Source organism: Serinus canaria, chromosome 1, assembly GCF_022539315.1.
Source record: "Serinus canaria isolate serCan28SL12 chromosome 1, serCan2020, whole genome shotgun sequence".
Lineage (NCBI taxonomy): Eukaryota > Metazoa > Chordata > Aves > Passeriformes > Fringillidae > Serinus > Serinus canaria.
The window spans coordinates 46912748-46934084 of NC_066313.1; positions in this window are offsets into that span (position 1 = coordinate 46912748).

A 21337-nucleotide genomic window follows, 5' to 3' on the forward strand; every position below is an offset into this window, starting at 1 on the left:
AATGTTGTTAACAGTTGCACATAGTTTTCATCAACGTGCCCAGTCTTGCTGCCAAAGTTGACAGGGGACAGGACAGACAAGCTCCCCATCAGTGAAAGTAGAGTTAGGTGGGCAGTGACAACCTCCTCATGAAAACAAGCAGGGACACAGACAGAAAAAGTTGCACCCAATGCTCAGCCATGAGTAATGTTGAGTGAAAAATTTATGTTGAAGAGTGGTCTTCCCATAAATGTATCTTGTTCACTTTGGCATGAACTCCTCCATTACATACTATGCACGACAGAACAAGACCATTATTTAAAAGCCAAAATACCTGACTTGTGATATGTTTTATCTATCCTGTCACAGCAATCTGTCTTACTCCTATCAAAACCACAAAACAAAACCACAGAACAAAAATTCTGGAGCCATGCACATACTTTCACTATATGAATCAATGAAGGCTTAGAGTTATCACCACTACATGGCACATGAAAAAAAACCCAAATGTCCTAAAGATTCAATACAGTATCAAAAAAGTTTTACTTCATATACTTTGCAAAGGCTTTCCTCTCGCTGCTATGAGTGCATATCTCTCTCTCTATTTCAGATACTAAAGAACTTGCTCCTAGCAACATTCTGATGTAAAGCTTCTGTAATGTGATAATTTTTGTGACTTCATCAATAGGCAAATCTGTTTCATCTTTCACATTCTTATTAAACGATGAAAAATCAAATGGGTAAGAAAGCCAAAATTCAAAGGAGAGCTAAGGTAATCAGGTCCAACTTGCCTAATCTAACACTAATTAGTGTTTTCACAATGTGGAGAGCAGTAGATCTGTGCTATCAACTTCCAAAATAAAACAATTTACAAATCCATCAAAATACTTCCAAAAAAAGCACAGGTGGCAATGCAAATCAGATACTTCCGTATCCTCTCATCAAATAGTCCAGAAATTAATATAATGAAACTGTACCACCTTGTTAAAGGAAACAAAAAAAACAACCAAAAATTACTATTTCTCAGTTCCAACTTGAGCTCACAAGACAGATGCAGCTTACAAACTCAGCAAATCAACAGTGTGAAAAAGAGCAATCAGACATGGTAAACCACAGCTTTTTGAAAGAACATACATTGAGTAATTGCTAGCACACGTGTCCAAAGTGCATAAAACTTCCCAAGTATTCAAACGGATATGAGCATCTTCCACATTTTTCTGAGCAATGGCATCAAGTTTCACTGTGGGCTGCAATAGCAAGGGCATGCCTTGGGGCTGGCATGTTCATTTAATATATGAGTCATTCCGTGTGGAAACAACATAACAGAAATATCCACAAACCAATGAATTGTGAAAGAACTATAACATTTTCCCCCTCAGGCCTGCACCTACTAAAGTGTCACAAATGAAGTTAATATCACAGAAATTATTCAGCAAAAGAGGAATTAAGCAGAAAAGGACAGTCAACTCTTTTACAAGTCAGTAACTTAACTGTTTTTATTTGAAACCATACCACCATACCAGGCAGTATAGTCATCTTAGAAAAGATCAACAAAAAAAGACACTCCAGATTTGACTTTTATAACTACTGCAACCACAGATAAGATACCTCTACAATATGGAAATTGCAAAATAGGTTTTTCTTCACTGGTATCCTCCTTCAGAATCTGAGAGAATTTAAAACTAAGAACTTAACACCACTCCCTTAGCCCCCTCTCCCTCTATCCCTCCCCCTGAAAAAAGTTGGTTTAAAATATAAATAAGATAAAATAATTAACCAAACACTTGACGTGCAATGAACCTGAGTGAAAGATTAGCCTGGCAAGAAAAATGAAAGTTGTAGAGCAGCCTAGTTTCCTCTCCATTAGCCCCTTACTACATTAGCCCACAGAATCACAACAGTCAAAAAAACCCCATTTATAAGTACATCAAAGCAGCTAAGTTACATTCATATATCTAACATGCATATTTGTCCAAGTGCACTAGGGAACCTAGTATGCCCCTAAATTTAAGGTGCTGATTTGTGTTTCGTGTGCTGGCACTGGAACGAGTACATAGTACTTTGAGGGCCAGATTTTATCTCCCTCTCACCTTGAAAGAATGAAAAACTGAATGCTAGAGAAAGGGATATTAAATAGTCACTCTTAGTCACCTTGCTTGCCAATCTAATTTCAAATAAGGAGACAGCTTACATTAATCTTTTTAGGTCTAACTTATGCACTTATATGAGACCTTCAGCGTGTGGCCACAGACCTTTCAGGAGCTCACCTACCAGGCATTCTCTGTCCTTCCTCCCCCGGTATCTTAGTGAGGATGCTCTGTTTCAATTAATGCTGCCCTAGGTACCTGTTTTGATGTACATCTATACTGTGCAATGAGTCCAGAGCAGCTGGGTTCTGCCAGCCTGGCTGGAGCTCATCCCCACGAGAATAGCCTGCTGTTTTCCTGCTCTCACTGTGTGTCCATGGGAAGTATCTGTGTTGGCACAAGGATGTGTCTGAGCTCCTTATCCTTGCCTCTCAGCAGGGCTAAGGCCTCTGACAGGCCCGCTGTTAGCACTCAGACATGAGCCACCAGCCCTCTGACCAACACAGACGATCCGATTAATGTCTAATCCGCTTGTGAATCGCCTCCCAGCCACTGCTGCTTTCTGCAGGGCATGACAAAATTCAGAGTTCTTGAGGTGTGTCTAAACCCTGATTTCACTGGAAGTAGCATGCTCTGGAACAGCTATCTCAGCTATGAAACTGGCTCAGCAGAAGAATGTGCAGTGGCTGTGCTGCTCTTTACTACAGAGCATATGTACATCCAGCACTTCAAAATACCCTTAAACCAAGGAGCTTTGAGAACTGCCAGCTGCCACCAGAACAGGTCCACTTCAATATAAACCACAAGTGGGATTCAAAGAGTAGGATGGAGAAGAGGCACAAATTCTTTGTTAATTTCAAGAAGTCATTGTCTATACAGATAAGAATATACTTGGCTTTGGTGAGAACAAAAATTTTTGTTTAGGGAATTGCTGGCCTAAGTTATTTCAAATACTAAATTTAAAGAAATCACTTGTACTACATTGCAGTTACAGTAAAACTTTCATTGGTGTTTTTACTTGCACTTTCTAATTGTGTAAATTATTTAAATGGTGTGAAACTTCCAACAAAGTAGTACCAATCAATAACTTAGCATGCTGCCATATTTTTTTAACTAATATGAGGATTAAAAGTTTCCAGCTATGATTAGTTTGCTAATAATTACGTGTTTTGTATCTCCTGCAAAGCTGGATGCAATGCCTGTTAGAACATTCTCATGTGTAGTGGTGAAATATGCCATGAGAGATTATACTAAAGTGAAAAAAAGCCGTTTGTTTTAAAATGACAGTTCAAAAATATTCAGTTCTAAATATTCAGAGAAACAGGCTCACAGTGAGCCATAAATGGCCACTAACTCCCTCTCTAAAATAAATTTTCTGAAAAGATGTTTTCACTATTTTTACATGCAAGAAGTCAATGCTAAGTAAAGTTGTTGTACAATGCTTTAGAATTTAAAATACTTCATGATATAGAACAATCCTCCTCCCTTTTACATTTTAGAAGAAAATTCCATCAGACAAATCCTCAGAGAGACACACAAACACATTTTACTGAGAACTTTCACGTAGTGTTTAATAAATTATATGCAAATTCTTACCAGAATGCCACTGCATTTGAAGGTGCCATATCCATTGTTACCCTCAAGATATCCCTTCTTATTCATCATTAGGACCCTGCTTCCTTTGCACTCAAGCTTCGGAATGGATTTCTGACAAGCAACCCACACCTACCAAAACGGTTTCTAGAAAGCAAATTATATAGCCGTAAGACATGGAAAACAAACCAGCAATTTGCAAACCACTGCAAGTACAATGCAAACACAGCAAATAGAAAATTCATTCTGAAATGTTCATCTTATTATGCTGGACACTAATATAACCACAGCTGTAACATTATACTTTTAAATCACTGGTTCACCTATAGAAAAACTGCAAGAGCAAAATTCCTTTTTATCCCATGGAATCTCATCTATTTCATCTCATTAAGGGTGGCCATTTGCTTATGAATTATTTTTATAAAAGAACAGGATAAAGGATAAACTATATTTAAGGTCTTCTAAAGACTTATGAAAATTGAAGTTCCATTTATGCTGGATAGAGCAAATACACAGAACAGTAAAAGGTCCATGACCACATAAAAAAACCAAGTCCAAACAGGTAAGACAGCACAGGGGAAAAGTCCACACACAGCACAAACAGCAGGACTGCAGTAAATATAACAGTAGTCCTACTTTGCAGGTGGCTTTTGCTTGCAAACAACATAGAAGGAGGAACAGGGTAAGGAGGGCACACTGGGTGGGAGGAAGCATGTGTAGTATGCAGGAATGAAGCAGAAGTGAAGAGGCAGAATGGACAGCAAGAGGTGGAAGAAACAATCAGTAAGCACAGGACAGAGAACAGCTAATTAAAGCTAGTGAATGTTTTCTGAATGGTCAAAGGTCTCTGGGCTTTTGGCTCTTTCTGTTCCTGTGAGTTAGTCTCTGGCAAGGTCCTTTCTTTACTGCTCCCAGGCTTAGAGCAGTATACCTAGACTTATTTTATACTTATTTTCAGTTCTTTTCCCCATCACAATCCCCTCCCCACATTTTAAGATGGGATCAAAGATCTCTCCCTCACTTGGAGCTTTAAAACAGAGATGATCTGAATCTACTCAACAATATCTGTATAGAAGCACATGCAGATCAGCCCTATTTGCAAATGATCCAAGTTCTTCTATTCTGACTTCAACCCTCCTAACTCTTTCTTAGGTAACACATACTGGATAGTAGAAAAGTGAGGCAAAACACTGTTCTATAAAACAGCAGTTGAAAGGTGACAAGAGTACATAAAACGTTGTACTTCATGCTGAATAACAGAGTTGTTAGGATTCAGGATGGAGACAGCTGCTCCATAGGCTCTGGTGCACACAGCCAGATGGAAATATTCTAACCTTCACAGTAAACAGTACTTGTTCTAGCATTAACTGAAAGGATTAGGCTTATATCAGAACAGAAGATGCATTTTCATTGTCAAAACACTCATTGTTTATATCCTTTAGCAAAAATGGAGATAAGTCAGTGTAAAGAACAAGTCTGCCTACAAAGGCAAATCAAACCTGTGAAACTGAAGTGGTGTAATTTTTTATGGGGCTGTATGGATAAGGGCACATAAACTACATTGAAGTCACTTTTATCTGGCGCAAGATCTTCAATAGGCATAGCAACTGCAATATAATTAAAAACAATTCCTGGAATTGGGCCAGCCCTCCCAGGTTGTTTCCTTCTATGTGGAAATAAGCTACCAATAGATACAGTTTTATACTGATACAGCTCTATTCACACTGGGGAAAGGTGGCTGATACTTTAATTATGCCAGTACAGATAAAGTAGAGAAATGTCTGATAGAAAATCAAGTGTCTCAGATATAGTCCATTTACCTATTGCAAGATAGCAACAATATTCCTAGCACAGGCAACACTTTAGAGTACTAATTCTTAATTTAAAAAATAATCCCTCCTATGTCATTCCCAGAACACCACCAACCTTTGAAATGCTAATGGAATTACTAGAGACAAATCACACTTTGAATTTCTGCCAGATTCTGTCAGGAGTTCACCTGACAAAAGTTTTCTCCGTGCCACTCAGGTGTGGCATTCTCTTCATATTTCCTCTTTTAAAACAAACTTGTTTTTTTTTTTTAAGTAACAATGTTGGGGTGATTTTGAATCTTCATAAAAACACTGGTAAAAGTAAAGTTTGTGTCTTGGCTTGCAAAATACACATAAAAGCAAATATTACTTCTCTGCCAGACTACAGCTTCGGGAATTACCTGTAACTTGCCAATGACAACAACAGGCAAGCAGTTATCCAGCAAAATTCCTTTAGTTCAGCTGCACAATAGTACTTCCACACTACCTGCACTTTACTTGGTTGTTTGAAACAACACCTGCCAATTCCAGCTGTGCTGTTAAAAAAACCCCAAAAAACAAACAAAAACCCCAAATGTTTTGCTACTAAAGGAATAAAGTTTAGCTGTTTATCCCAGCATTCTTTAAAGGACAAAACAAATGAAAAAAAAAAGTTTTAACTACTGTGTTGTCCCTGGGACACTAAGAATGGTAACTCCCAGACAACTGAGTTGAGACACCAGCATCACCTGATAAAACAAGAATGTATTTTCCTCTTTACTTGTGACTTCTTTACAACAGCTTCCAAAACAGACTCAAGAGAAATGCATTGTTTTTGTCTCCCTATCTCTTCTTCCCCCCAAAATAAGACCTCTGCTCTCAGGAATCTTTGGATAAAGTGAAATATCTACAGCTGTAACTTATCTATCAAAGGTGAACTGCATGTGCCTCACTAAGAATACGAACTGCAGCAACCATAACCTAGCACATGTACTGATAGGTATATTAGTTACTAAAAAAATTGTAAAATATTGACTTTAAATAGCATGAATGTTCTCATCCAGGGATCAGCCTGTGTTAAAAAGTGAGGTGCTTAAAAGTAGGGGGTTTTTGTTTGCTTGTTGATGAACCTCAGTAAGAAGAAAAAAGGTGAAAATAAAATTCAACATTACAATTCTTGTACAGCATGCTATCATAAATTAATGGGAAGGGCATACTTATATAAAAAATCTTGTTAAACAAACATGATGTTTCTATTTAGAAAAATTATCTCATTGCAAATAGTTAACAGAACACTTTAGACCTGCCAGTAAATGTAGTCTATTATATGCAGAAATTATCATTTCTCAATACTCTGAAATTCTGTAAAAATTAATTTAAAACACTTCTAACTTACAGAAAGCATCTTGAAGGATGCAATACTTAATCTATTCCTTAAAAATCAACTTCACTGCTCTTTTTGACAGTATTCCATAATGTACACAATTACCATTCCACAGCATGATAATGAAGTTAATCTTCAAAGCACTACATAGGCGTCATCACCTCTTCTTAGTGAACATGTCAGAAATGAGATATCCTCTTTTGGAAGACCCTGCAACTCCCATAGCTGTATTGCAGATAATGCAACAGATTCTCCTCCTTCAAAAATATAACCAACCAGTTCAATATGACAACAGTAAAAGAGTGGGATCCAAGAGGAGAGCATTTAAGCTGGATGTTCACGACCAGGATAACAAATTTCTGGGCCTGCTCTCAAAAAAATGTCATGATGTTGGGACCCAGAATCAGTGTAGCACATTGGGTGGTATCCAGTCCTGCCATTGTTGCTAAGCCCTAAGGTAAGCTACACATCAGCTCCCACATGAGACCTCTCTTAGACATTCTTGGAACACAAGTCCCAAGAACAAGTTAAGATACGTCCTTCTGAGCAGGCAGGAAGCTAACTGTTCTAAAGAACACTGGAACAAAGATATTCCACAAGACTAATATATCAGTGGGTTACCCACAGAGAGAGGTACATGCACAGCTGATGTGTTGCTCAGATACTTCTATTTTAAATTGCTAATGGCACAAACTTACCTACAGTGAACTGTCTCTTAAAATATGTCACTTCTCTAAGACTGAATGTGTTGTGTGTTACATGATTTTTTTTTTTTAATTATAAAGAACTTTTAATAACTGTTGCTCAGATTTACTACAACTTTACAAATTCAAGAGGTACAGGAATTTGCCCCCAGTAGTTTAGTATAACCTGAGGCAAGAATTACAGGGATTACTCATTTCTATAGGGAAAAAAAAACCCAAAACCTTGTATTCTTCACCACTTAGGAACACACAACTTATTACAAGCATGTGATTCTCCTTCTACTTACCTAAATGAATTAGCAATCCACTATAAAGCCACTTGTATTTTAATAGGTTTTTTTAACCAATTGCTTGGAAAGAATAGTTGCTTACTTTTTAAAGCAGATGATCTATTTCAGATGCAGCTGTTTCCTCTCAAGTTCTATATTGCCTATAGAACTGAACTTAGAAAACCCTAAATATATCTCATTGATGTTAACAGCCCATTGAAGATAAATATCTTAAAAGGTAATAGATGTATTTCTTTGATTTGTTGTAATCTTTTATCTTAAAATACTCTCAATTTTTATTCTTGATCTCAAAATACTGATCCTTTTATATTATCTTTCTGGTTTTGAAGGTGGCAAGGAAGTAAGTCAATAGTTGAAATTGGGTCTTAAAAACAAATACCCAGATCTGTCATGTTTTCTCTCTGAAACACTACAACAGAAGAAAAACTTTGTTTTTTAACAAGGAAAACCTACTGGGTTTTTTAACAATTACAGAACTATTTTCCACTTTTTCCCTCCCCATCCCTCCCAAAAAGCAGAGCAAAAAGGACCCTGGATGATGAACTAGAACAAGCTACCTGAGATGGCCATAACAGCTCCTGCTGCCATTGCACACTGTTCCTCTCCAAGTTTCCTGCCCCCAGTACTGAGGCAGCAGCACTGCTGTACTTTCCACGAGCAGAAATAAACTACAGCAGCATCAGTTGTGGGTGACCTTAAGGCTCTCTGTTACCAACTATACTGAGCTGACACAACACAAACTGAGTTACCCAGTCCTTGGAGAAAGCGGGGACTAGCCGAAGCAGGAAACAAACCAAGTTAATCTCATGATCTGAACAGAGCCCTTATCACTTACACTAATATGGAAGCTATTAGTTCTAAATTATACATGCAATATGAGAAGACATCTCTGTCTTTGCAAAATAAAACCACAGTAGTTGAACCAACTGCACACAGGTTCATATTGGAAAATGGGATTAGAACTAGACATTCATGTTCTGTGTCAGTATGGAAGTCCTCTTTAGAAACAGTACTGCTGGAATGTTAGATAATTATATAAGGCTCAAACTGCAACTAACAAATCCTCTCACAAATATAGACATGTCTATTTTAAATTAAATGTTAACTGGGAAATATTTATAGTTTAAGTTGCACACTTTGCTACTTAATTATCATAATTTTAAAAAGAAGACAATTTTAACTTCCTCCTCCAAAGAAGTTATTTACCTGATCTGTAGCCTGGGAGTCCCCAGTAGTCAGTTCTGAGATTCTCATCCCACTGAATGTCAAGGACCTAGCATTTGAAGGATGGTATTTCAACATCAGTTATTGACAACTTAACTTTGACTCACCAAAGATAAACCAACCTTCATTCCCACTCAGGTCAGCTCATTGATTTCACAGAAAACACATTTAGAAAGCAGAGCTGAATGATTTCAGAAATTCCACCCATGAGATAAAACGGGGAAAAAAACCCCAGGCAGCAAGAGGGAACTGATATAAAATGTTTGAGACTTCTTGATGCATGATGAATCAAGTATTTTTGTATATTTCTGTGCAAAGTAACAAATAACCAAAATTAATGTTAACTGCTTGCTGAAATGATATAATCTCAAATACCTTACCTTCTTAATCTTCAGACACAGGACTCTGTTCTTTGACAAAAACCCAATTTTATCCTTGTACCAGAGGTTGTGTTAGGAAAATAACAGTTCTGCTGAAAGAGTCTGAAAAAAAATACACTTGCTGCTCTCAATATCCATATTATATAGACACCACAAGCATTATTATGAATAATATGGAACTTGGTTTCTGTTTTACTCTTGTCCTACTTTGGCTTCAATGGAACTGTGTTCCATTAAAGTTTGACTTCATGTGCAGCCAGAATAAATTCTCACCAACAGGACCTAATAGGCTTAAGAATAAATATTGTCCTTCAATTTCATTAAAAATTAATTTGGATACACCAAAACCCTCAGTTTTTATGACTCTGTATCATTAAAAAAAAAAACTGTATCTAGTGAACACTATTCATAGCATTCATACTGCAAAATAGGACCAGATAATTCTGGTTTGTGATGATTTTATTGACATGCATTTCAATTTTTAGAAGTACACTGAAGCAACAGCGTCCTTTTCACTACTGCCGTTCCTATTTGGAGTACACAAACAACTCAAAAACTATTTTAAACTAGTTTCTGACTTCTAATTATCCATTACATTATAAAGCATTTATTTAAAACATCATCTTCATGATTCCTACAAGAACGAGGGGACTAAACTAAAGGCTTACACTTAAAAAAAGTGATGCTCTTTCTATGTCACCAAAATTCTTAGCACCACTTCTCTACCAGGAAGGCACTGACAGGAAGTCAAACGTGCATGAAAACATGCAGAACAGGAGCCTCTGTTTCCAGACCCAAAAGATACCACGGTAATATACCTGAGAGATTTGAAATCCATTTAATTCTGCAGGATTTTTAGCATGACAAATGATATTGTTAAGGCTTCTCAGATCATTTATGCATCAAGAAAGATGCAAGGGATCCAGTAATTAAACTAATAAATCTAATTAAGCTAACTAAACTAGTAATTTAATTAACAGAGTACACAGATATCATTAAAAGATTCTTGATTTGTGCACCATACTCTACTTGATAAGAAGCATTTGGCTGTTGGGTTTTTTCCCCAAACTGTCATTTATTTGTCTGCTGGTTGGAACACCAAACCCATCACCAGTTAAAGAATCCTTGCAGTTTGCAATGAGAACATAAGAAATTCAAGTGCCTGTTTAAATATTCACAATTATTTTATTAATTTACTGCAAATAGTTCTTACTGAATGTACATTGCATATTACTCCCATACAGAATATTACTAGAAACCAACTTGTGCTGTGAAGTCATGATTAAGTTATTTTAATAATTGGATATCTTGAAAAAAATAAACACTACATAGAGAAACCATTAAACTAAAATTAAATCCTGGTCAGGTCTTACAATGCCAAAATTTAATAACACACTTTAGGAAAAATAAAATTAAAATAAATTTTTACAATTTCCAAGGGTGATTTTTTTTTAAAGTAGAAATTTTTCCAAGTTGTGAAAACCTAACTGTGCCTTCCTTTTTACTGCCTCTGAATAACTTGAGACTTAATAACATTTTGATCCAAAACAGCAAATCAGGCTTAGCAAAATACTGAATTTATATAATAAACACACACAAAAAGTCTGAAAAAGCATGCAGCAAAAGGGAATTGTGTCATTAAGATCATAACCTCCACTGACAGCTACTCCAGAGATACTAAATGGTGTCAGAATTATTTTCCAGACTATTTCCCTTGACTCATCTCATATAAGTATGTCTGCTCCTACATGTGCCTTTTCATTTCAACATACTTCATGTGTCAAATGACCAACACAAAGGCTCTGACAGGACACAGCATATATGCTAATGTAAATTAAATGTCAGTAAGTAACTCAAGAAAGTATAATTAAACAAAACGTACCTGGACTCGAAAAAGCACCCTTGAGCTGCATCAGTGCTAATTCCCAAATGAAGACTCTTCCTTGCAAATGAGTGAGCTTTCTTCAGATCATTATTCTGTGGCACAGGCTCCTCCAAATGGCAGAATGAATGTATTGCCATTATTGAAAATTTACAGATCATCTGAAGTAATTGAACTGAAAGTAAGAAATACAGCAACTTTATTTGGTCTAAAGTTACTGAAAATACTTTACTTAGTTTTCAAGAAGTTGCTACTTAACAATAGCACTTAAAATACATAAAGGATATGTATATGCAGTGATTGATAAAGTACAAATTAATTCATTAAACCAGACAGACAGTTCATCTAAGCAGAGATGCCCAGATAAGGAACTTCCATTTAATGCTGCAGAGCATAATTTCCATACATTTTAGGGATGTTTCTTATACATTATATATTTCTTCTCTTCAAAGAGGCTTTCACCTTGGTATCTATAATGATACCTGTATTTTGTATTTTACATTTGCTTGTAATATAGAATTATCTTCAAGTAGTTCAAGTTACTCCTTCCAGCATGAATTTTTTTGTAACTAAAAACACCAAATGTCATCTACCACCATGGTGCTAATACAGACAGCTTTAGAAGGCTGCCTTCAAGTTTCTCACAACTTACTCTGATTTTGCAGAATGTATTCTGTATTACTCGAGATGCTTACTTGAGGGCAAGATGAGTCACAGATTCTAGAGGCATAATCTGATGAGCATCTATTCTGGTAAAATGCCAGTTCAAAGAGAAAGGACCCTCCTGCTGCTTATTCTGATCCTTAGGCCATGATCCCATCTCCTGGTGGAGCCACCCACTAGACCAGAGTGAGGAACTAGCTTGGGTTAGAAATAGCTGCTTGCCACAGACCCCTCTTGAAGTCAGGATCAATTTTCTGATTCAAGTCACTGCATGATGGCACAAATCACTGTGCTAATACAACAGGGGAGAAAATGGGGGAACAAGACCACACAATTAACTGCAGCTACAAATGTTAGTACTTAAGAAACTGCTGTTATCATCTGAGTGCAAACTACAAGGTACATCACAGCTTTGCCACTGAAAACAGCATAGCATACTACTGGACTGCTTTAACTCTCAGTTCCACCTCTGCATCACTGGTCATCATCCCCAAAATGGCATCAAAAATGACAACTTGTAGAGCCTCACCAAAATTGCGTGGGGTACAGTTTCCTGCCAAAGGCGATACACTGCAAGTTTAAGGTGGGGTGAACTAAACAGTGTACATCAGTGTATCAGTATATAGGTTCATCCTTCTCTAGTCTACTAATAACAGAAGCAACTCAGTCATTCTTTAGACTGCTAAACACAGAAGACATTAATGCAGTTAAACATGTCTGCTTAGGTTAGGCCTGACGTTTTCTAACTTTCAAATCCACTCCCTGATTTCAAACTTTATCAAAAAGGAAAATTGAAAGTCATTTTACAGTTTAATAAGGATTCAGAGAGTTCAGAAATCTAAGTACTGGGCGACATAGAAGACCAACTCACAAACAGACCAAAGTGAAGTACAGACTGCAGCCTATGCCCTTGTTATTAGGGAACAAACACACAAGCAAGAGACACATAACAAGTACCGCAGCTGCAGCTGGTATTCTTTATTACCTCTAACTGCATAGAAAGCTGTTGTATCTAGTGCTCACAGAACTACTAGACTATCCATGCAGAATTCAAAGCTACTTAAGTGGCATTAAAATAAGAGTCCTTGGTCTGCAAATTCCAGCTCTGCTCTTTGTGTGCAGTTTAGAAGTACAGTATGTGCAGCACTTGACAGCTTCCGGTCTCCTGGCACAGCATCTCATCCTAACGAGATGCATTCTTCTTAGCAGATCAGCCACTTCATCCTTTAGAACCACTAAAGGAATGAATAGCATCGAGTCCTGGTGACTTATGAGTCTTTAGCACCTCATTCTAGCATTCAGTCTTCTGCCACTCTAATCCCATAATCAGATAAGATCCAATGAACATTATTTGAAAAGAATAAAATGTTCACAACGTCCTTGTTGTGAAGAACAGCATAAAGAAATAACTCCACTCCTTCCTAGCACTTTTTTTCCTTTTAATTGCTTTGTATACTCCCCAAAAGCCCGAAAGACCTGTCAGGTCCTTAACACATTGCTTGCGATGTTATCATACTCCTTGTATTTTTAAATAAAAGCACACAACCAAGTGTTTTCCTGAAATACACTGCTACCAATAAGACTTGACAACAACTATAGCCTGTTACTGAGATTAATGCAACTATTGGGAGGCTTAAAATGTTACATAAAAACATTTCTATTTGCATGCAAGTGAAAATGATTGGCCTTTTACAAGCAGCAGTTTAGAGATTTCCTCTCTTAACTTCTTGCTTAAAAGTCAGTAATTAACAATACTAAATGAGAACAGTTACAGAAGTATCAATGGGTACAAAGTTTATCCAGACAGGGAAGAAAATCCATATGATTCCCTGCACATGAGAAGGATTATTGTTTATTAAACTCAACCAGCTGTGTCTCAACATCAACATATATTCAGATTCTACACAGTATATTCTAACAGTGGGGGGATTTGCTGGGGTAGTAGTGGGTTTTTTTAAATATAAGAATGCCCTCTCACATTCTGAGTCCTTCCTTTGAAAAGTTTTTAGGGCCTCAAGCCCTTGTTAGGCTGCTAACCTGCACTGATGCCTTCATTACTGTAATCTCAGTACTAGTGGTACCTGAATTAGGCAGAGTAAGTTTAAATCCATTCAGGCACCTCAACTGCACATTAAGCATCAAATTTTCAACCACTCTCCTCTGGACTAATTCTAGAACAAGTCAACTGTATGCTAGGAAAAAATTCCCAAACAAGGAATTCAAACTGACATAAAACTGTTTACAAATTTGAAGCAATACACAAAAAAGGCATGAGGAGTGTATTCCTCTTACCGTTTTAAATCTTAAACTTGGGTCAAATTTGCAACTTCATGCTACAACATGATGCAATTAGGTAAAATAATGGCAGTGACTTACTAGAGTTTAGCTTATCCAACTAATGATTTTTTTATAAAGGAAGTTATCTATTTGCATAACACAAGTGTGATAATCAAAAAAATCATTCTAGTAGGAACAGGCCTCAGAGGTCATCTAGTTCAATCTCTGCTCAAAGCAGCATTAATATGTGAATACTCATTAATGATACAAGTTGTACTCTCAACCTTGCAGCCCACTAATCGCATGTAATCCTTAATCAAATGCACTCAACTGCCTTTGATAGGATTACTTATCTGCAGAAGGGTTTGTGGGACCAGTCACTTGCCACATTATTCCTAAGCATGGAACATTATAGCACTTCCAGCTGTACTCAGAACCAGTACCACGCTCGCATTTCACTTCAAATGTCTTCCAATCAGGTACCGTTATGAGAGCAGCTTTCCAAGGGGACCTGCTGTACAGGGATAGATTTTGATGGATGACAAATGGATGGAGTGAAGTAGGGGGTGATGAGCCCCTAAGCAAGGTAGAAGCACAGGGCTGGGTCCTGGTTTCAGACAGTTTGCAGGTTGATGAATGTAGGATAGAGGTCCTGCTCTGAGAGATACCTATAAACCTAAAAAATACCTATAAAGAGAAATTAACACCACTGGCATCAACAGTCCTTGAGATATCAAGATCAGGGACCAAACTTCAGCAGAGAAAGTTTGGGAACCTCTGCTATAGTACTGCCATTTTGTTTTGTTCCTCCAGTTTTGCTCTGATAAGGACCTCCAGTTTGGATTTGTGCATAAGTTTACACCTTTATTTCACACACGAAATATGGTACAGCATTGCTAATTACAGAAAAAAAGTTAAGAAACCCTCACTAAAACAATCTACAAGTAATAACAAAAGAGGTTTAAATGTTTTATTAAAACATGGTTACCCAAGTTGGATTACAAAATAAATTTGCCTTATATTAGTTCAGTAATATCCTCTGTTCTGAAGCATGAAATACAGTGACATTTTTTCTATGCTGTGTGACAATACACGAACTCTGCCAAACAAACTAAATAAAAAAAACTTCATCTTCTAAATAATGATTTTATTTGAACATTTAATACCTGCTATTGTAGACACTACTGTAAACAATATAGGCACTATTTAAGTGGTAACAACAGCAACAAGAAATAAATGCCAGAATACGTAGAAAAAGAGAAATTTACTTTAGCAGCTTTGCTAATCTTGGTCTTAGGACCATTCAAAAGGCATTTTAAAACACTGGGTTCTGGGGTATTTTTATTGAAAAAATTTACTGAAAACCTTTTAAATTCTACAGTTCCAGACATTATTTACATGCCTTCCCCAAGCATTCATTAGTAGCCACTGCTGTTTGCTAAGTCACAGAGGGCCTGTCCCTATCTGACCTCACTCACTTAAACTACAGGATACTCCAACAACATCCACAAAAAGAGTTAAATTTTCCACCAGTGTTTTAAGTGGCAGAAGTTAGGTCACAGGATGGTGCACCCACATCAACCACAAAGTCATGAAAGAAAGGGACATGGTTCAAAGATGCAGGTAGGAAGCAGCAAGAGACAACAGTCAAGCCAGCAATTCTAAAGCCAAAAACAAGAGGTCAGTCAGATTCTCAAACTGACAGAACATCTTCACTAGCAAATTCCTACCTTAGATATCTTTATAATTGTGTTAAGAAACTTCAATATTTTTTCTGATTAATAAAGGTGAGTAATTGATTCCACTAAAATATTTAAGTTCCCTTTTAACAATAAACTCTACTGCTTTTGTGTTTTAGAAAGAAAAAAAAATTTACTTTAGAATGGTTGTTTGCAACAAAACTAACTGCATTTCCATGTTTGCAACCCTTCTTAGAAGTGTGTTGTTTGGCATACTAGTTGAGAAAGGAAGGGCAATACCTGACTATCAAGCAACAAGTCCCTGTCCTGGCACCCTGTCTGAGAGAAGAGAGAATAAATTGCAAGGAGACGCTCCATGGTATGTTGCCAACACAGGTATGCCCACATTTTGCTAGGTGCTGCTGCCATGTAAAAAGCAGATGATTGGTTTTGAGTTTTGGCCAAGATGCAAAATTACTTTACTGAAAACTTTAACTAGGAAAAGGCAAAAAAAAAAAAAGAGTTGTGTCAATTATACCGTATTGTGTACAGAGAATGACATCAGCACACCTCAAAACTTCTGCATTAGCACACCACAGGCTATACAAAAATTACTGGTCTGACTAGCTAATAACATTTCTGATATACAGAAAATGCACTATCAGGCTGAAAAGGACAATTACAGCCATTCCTTTCTGTTCTAAAGGCAAAGGTAGAAATTATGCTTTACATAGAACTAATACTGAATACTACCATAGCTGTGGAACATAGCTCTAATTTTAAAGTACAAAGAAAGGTTGAGAGATTGACAGGGAAGAGGACATGAAATTAGATGCACTTAACAGGCCAATGGGTTGCAACACTTGAGAAGGAGAGAGGTGCTACATTTACTTCAGCAAAACAGAACTCAGCAATATTTCATTTGAGCTAGAAGTTGAACTATTGATATTTTAGGTTAGAGGGAAAAAGGTAATAATTTTTTGTTACCCATGATCCCACTCATCCATCCCTAAACCCCTTGTCAATCCAGGGTACAAGTATTACAGGAAAAATGCTCTAAAAACAGTTTGGAGATTTAAAAAAATTATTTATTTAAAAAAGAGTAGTGGTCTCCAGGCCCAAAATGTCTCCTATTTGAGGGTGAAGAGCTACATGCATTCTTACAGCAACTAGCATAACAAAATCATGTGGTGATTCAGCACCAGAAGCAAATAAATACTGTCACATAAAAATGTCTGGGTCCTACACCTTAATAAATACAAATTATTTTCTTTCATTAGCCCTACCTAAGGAATAAGTTCATATACAAATAAAATTTTCAGACATTTAAAAAACCAAACAAAACCATCACAGGGTAATTCAGAAACAAGAAAGATTTTGCAAGGGCTTTAGGCTCTCACAGAATTAGTCCTACCAACTTTAACAAACTCTTTAGACTCAAGCAATTCAGTGAAAAATCAGGGATGCAATATACAGGCAATTCCAGAAAGAGGAGACAGGACAGGCATTTGAAACTCTTCAGAATAAGCATTAGTCTTTGTTTGCATTTACACAGCACTTACTCGAAAGAGATGCCAGAAGCTGGAGCCTCAGTTCACGCACAGTGTGAAGTGGCTGTAACAATACCAGCATCCTTACACAGGATCCCCTTTAACCAAAGGGAATGGCAGAAAGCAAAACCCTCCAAGACTAAATCAAAGAACCTCAAGATAATGGTGATAAAATGTAGCTCAAGTGCTTCAAGTACCAGAGGGTACTTGAAATCTCTGATGGACAGGTAAAGGGAAAGTCTCTAATGGACAGGTAATGCTACATCAGTATAAGTTTAAATAGTAAGTAAGAATGGATAATTTGTCACTTTTAAATTTCACAAAATGGATCATTGTTCTTTTTTCTTTTGTCAGCACCAATTGACACCTTACAAACTTAGGATCAGTCTACTTGAAAAGACTTCTTCCTTCTGAAAGTACCGGAATATATGAAAAATATCTTCAAGCACATTATGGAGTGTAAAAAGAACTGGCCAATTTCTTGGACGGCAAGTGTGTTACTTAATATTCTTTGCTTTGCTAACATAGGAACCGGGTTCTGCAGCCAAGATATTTAGAATTTTTTTCTCAACATTCACAAGGGTTCAACTTCAACTAATATGTCTGATTACCACTACTTTTTTCAAGAAGACAAAACAGCCTTTAAACTTACTTTGGAAACAGAATGAAACAACTAAGATTCTTTTTAGAAGTGCCATTATATCAATTATTGTTTACTTGCATAGATATAATTTAGTATTAATTTCCCTTTTATAAACACACACAAAAGAGTGATAGCACCTTTTACACCATCACAGTTTTCCTAAATTCCTGTACAACACTGTCTTTAGCAACTACTGCTGAAAATCAGTAGTATTCAGTATCAGTACTATTCTCAAAATGAATGAAACCTTACCCATAATACATCTTGGAATTCTGCTATAAGTAAATCAGTTAACCCTAAAACCACCTTAGAAAATCCAGACTTTCATACAGAGGAAGAGAAAAACAGTATAAAGGCCAAACAAAAAGAAGAGCCAAATAAAACCTGCCTTAAAAGAGCAATTAAAGCATGAAACCAGAAACCAGCATATCACATCTGGGCAAGCGTTAACTAATTATTCATTTCATTTCAAAACACTTGGCTTGCTGTAATCCTTCTAACTTTGTAAGTCTTTTAACCAATGCAACTCCAAACTTCCACACCAGTTTTTCAAGTCCTTCACATCAAGCTAGCCAGTATCTTTGTCACTACAGAAACATTAATTTTGTTTGATTGTTGCTATATTACCTCATTCTGAGTCCTATCCGTATCCTTCCACCACCATTAAGCTGTATTTTCTGTTTTTGCTGATTTTCACAAGAGTAGCAATACAACACCACAATGCCACAGAAACACAACCTAACTACTGGAAGATAGCTAAGGACACAAATGCACAGCATAACTACCATGATCATATCAGCAATCAGCTTTCCATGGGTTTCAGAAACATTTCATCACTGGTATTTTCCCACTAGAAAGATTCCTGAAAATAATTAATTTCTGAACACACAAGATATACTAAGTTAATTCTTGGCTATTGTTCCCTACTAGAATGGGGTGAGAAGCCTACAGGCTTCTCAGTAGGAAATGGAGGTAAGAAATTATTCTGAAGGCCAGCTGCAATTCCCAAATGGAAATGTTTGCAGTGATTTCTGAAAGCAACGCATCAGGTGTCAAGTGTTCAGCTTCTCTCTTTCTACACAGGAAAAACACACTCCTGTTAAGGATGACAAAATAAGAGGCACTCTTATAAGATCCAAGAAGAAAAAAGAAATCTACCTGTACCTCAGAGCAATATATAGATTTCTACTGCTCTGTCAAGGCTACAGGCACCATAGTAGGGAAAAAATGCAGCACTTTTTTTTTTCCCCTGTACTTTTGAAAATGAGTCATAAAAATGTAAGAGGTTTCTACTCCAGAAAAAATAAAGGATTTAAACAGGCAGCAGTTGACAAAAAAAACCTGGCCTCTTATTTTAGAATCTCTCTCTTAGAATAGATCTCCCTTCTTTTGGTTAAAGTACTGCAAAGCAATAGCAAAAGGATACTATGTGTAGAAATCACAATCAGTAATGTTACTAATTTGTGGGCTTAAAAATATTTGAGGAATGCAAGAAAGTTTATGCTATGAAGTCACCTGGACTCCATACACACAAAAAAAGTTATCTAAGTGAGACAATGGCTTTTTCATGGTCTGTACTTGAAAAACAGAACATAATTAATACATTTAAGCAATTACACAGAGAAAAAGAGGTACATATATAATTGGTTACTTTATTATTCTTACATTGAAATTTAAACTTGCAAAATGCCATTCCAGAAATGTTCTTATGTTAGGTTTTGGAAAAAGGAGCAAAGTCAAGAAAAAGTAAAATCCAAGAAACAAAACCTTTAAAGCAAAAGTTTTCAGCTGGTACCTCCCACTCCATTCTCAGTTTCTCAGAGACAATCATGCAGCAACAACATGGTTAGAACTGAGCAGCCAGCGGGTGTGTAATTTGCATGTGAAAATATTTTTAGAAGACACACATGAATAGCATATGCCCTCAGCCTAAGTACAATTTTCTAAATAAATGCCCTGAATATTTTTTCCCCAACATTCTTAACTATGTTCCAGACAATGGTTTCTTGTACAGATTTCTTACTCTCTGAAAGCACCATACACACACACACACACACACACTATATCTCAACACTTAAACAACACTCATTTCATGTTGGGGTTTGGGGGGGCGGGACTCTGAGTCTTCACTATGTCCATGTAATCACAAAGCTGGCAAATAATGATTGAACAGAGTGCAACAAGAGGATGATTACCTGATTCAGGAAGTTAAATCAGACATGGATGTTCATTCACTTGCCTGAACCAAAGGAGCTTCAAAAATTGTATCTTAAAACCCTCCTAATTCTTTCTATGCTATAAAAAAAGTTTCAAAAGGCAGACAGAAATTGGTAAAACAAGAAATAAGCCATGTGCTCATGCACTGTTAATCAAAACCAAATCTAGTCAAATTGACACAACATGCAAGACAAAACTCCATTTGAGCAAACAGCAGTCTAACTAGATCCCAAAGTCACTGCCAGTCCACATCTGGAACACTCAAATCAATTCCTATGACTGCAGAGTTGGCATCATGTAGTAATTATTACCATAGAACTGTTTTGCTCAGGACAAATCAAGTTCTATGATAAAATGAGATGAAAAACATCAATTTATTTTCTTTGCTAACACATAAATTCTGTTCCTCAGGCATATGGAAAAACTCAGGTTCTGGATTCTGCGTGTGGTAGGAGCTTTCCTTTAATCATCTTGAATGTCAGGGAGGAAAAAAGATAAAGGACACCAGTAAATCCTACTGTGGTACCCAGGGGTATAAAAAACACCTGAAATAATGGAATACTTTGGGTTGGAATGGACCTTTAAAACTCATCTAGTGCCACCTCATGCAATGAGCACGGACACAAGACCAGGCTGCTCAGAGCCCTGGCCAAAATGACCTTGAATGAGGCATCTACCACCTCTCTGGCAACCTGACAGTTTTTCACCACCCTCATTGTAAAGTATTTCTTCCTAGACTCTGCTAAAATGTCTGTCCCCAAATACAAGTTAATTTACCAGAAAAGTTGGGGGTGGAAGGGAGGAGACAAAGCAGAGAATAGAGGCATTAGGCAGCTTAAAAATTCTTAACAATCTTGAGTCATGAATTCTAACTTACCAGAAAACTGGGATCTAGTACTAGAGCTTTTTCAAAATCAACCCCTGCTAACAAGCAGGAAAAACATCTATTTAATCCTTCCAGAGCACAAACACACACAAGTACACACCTTTTACCA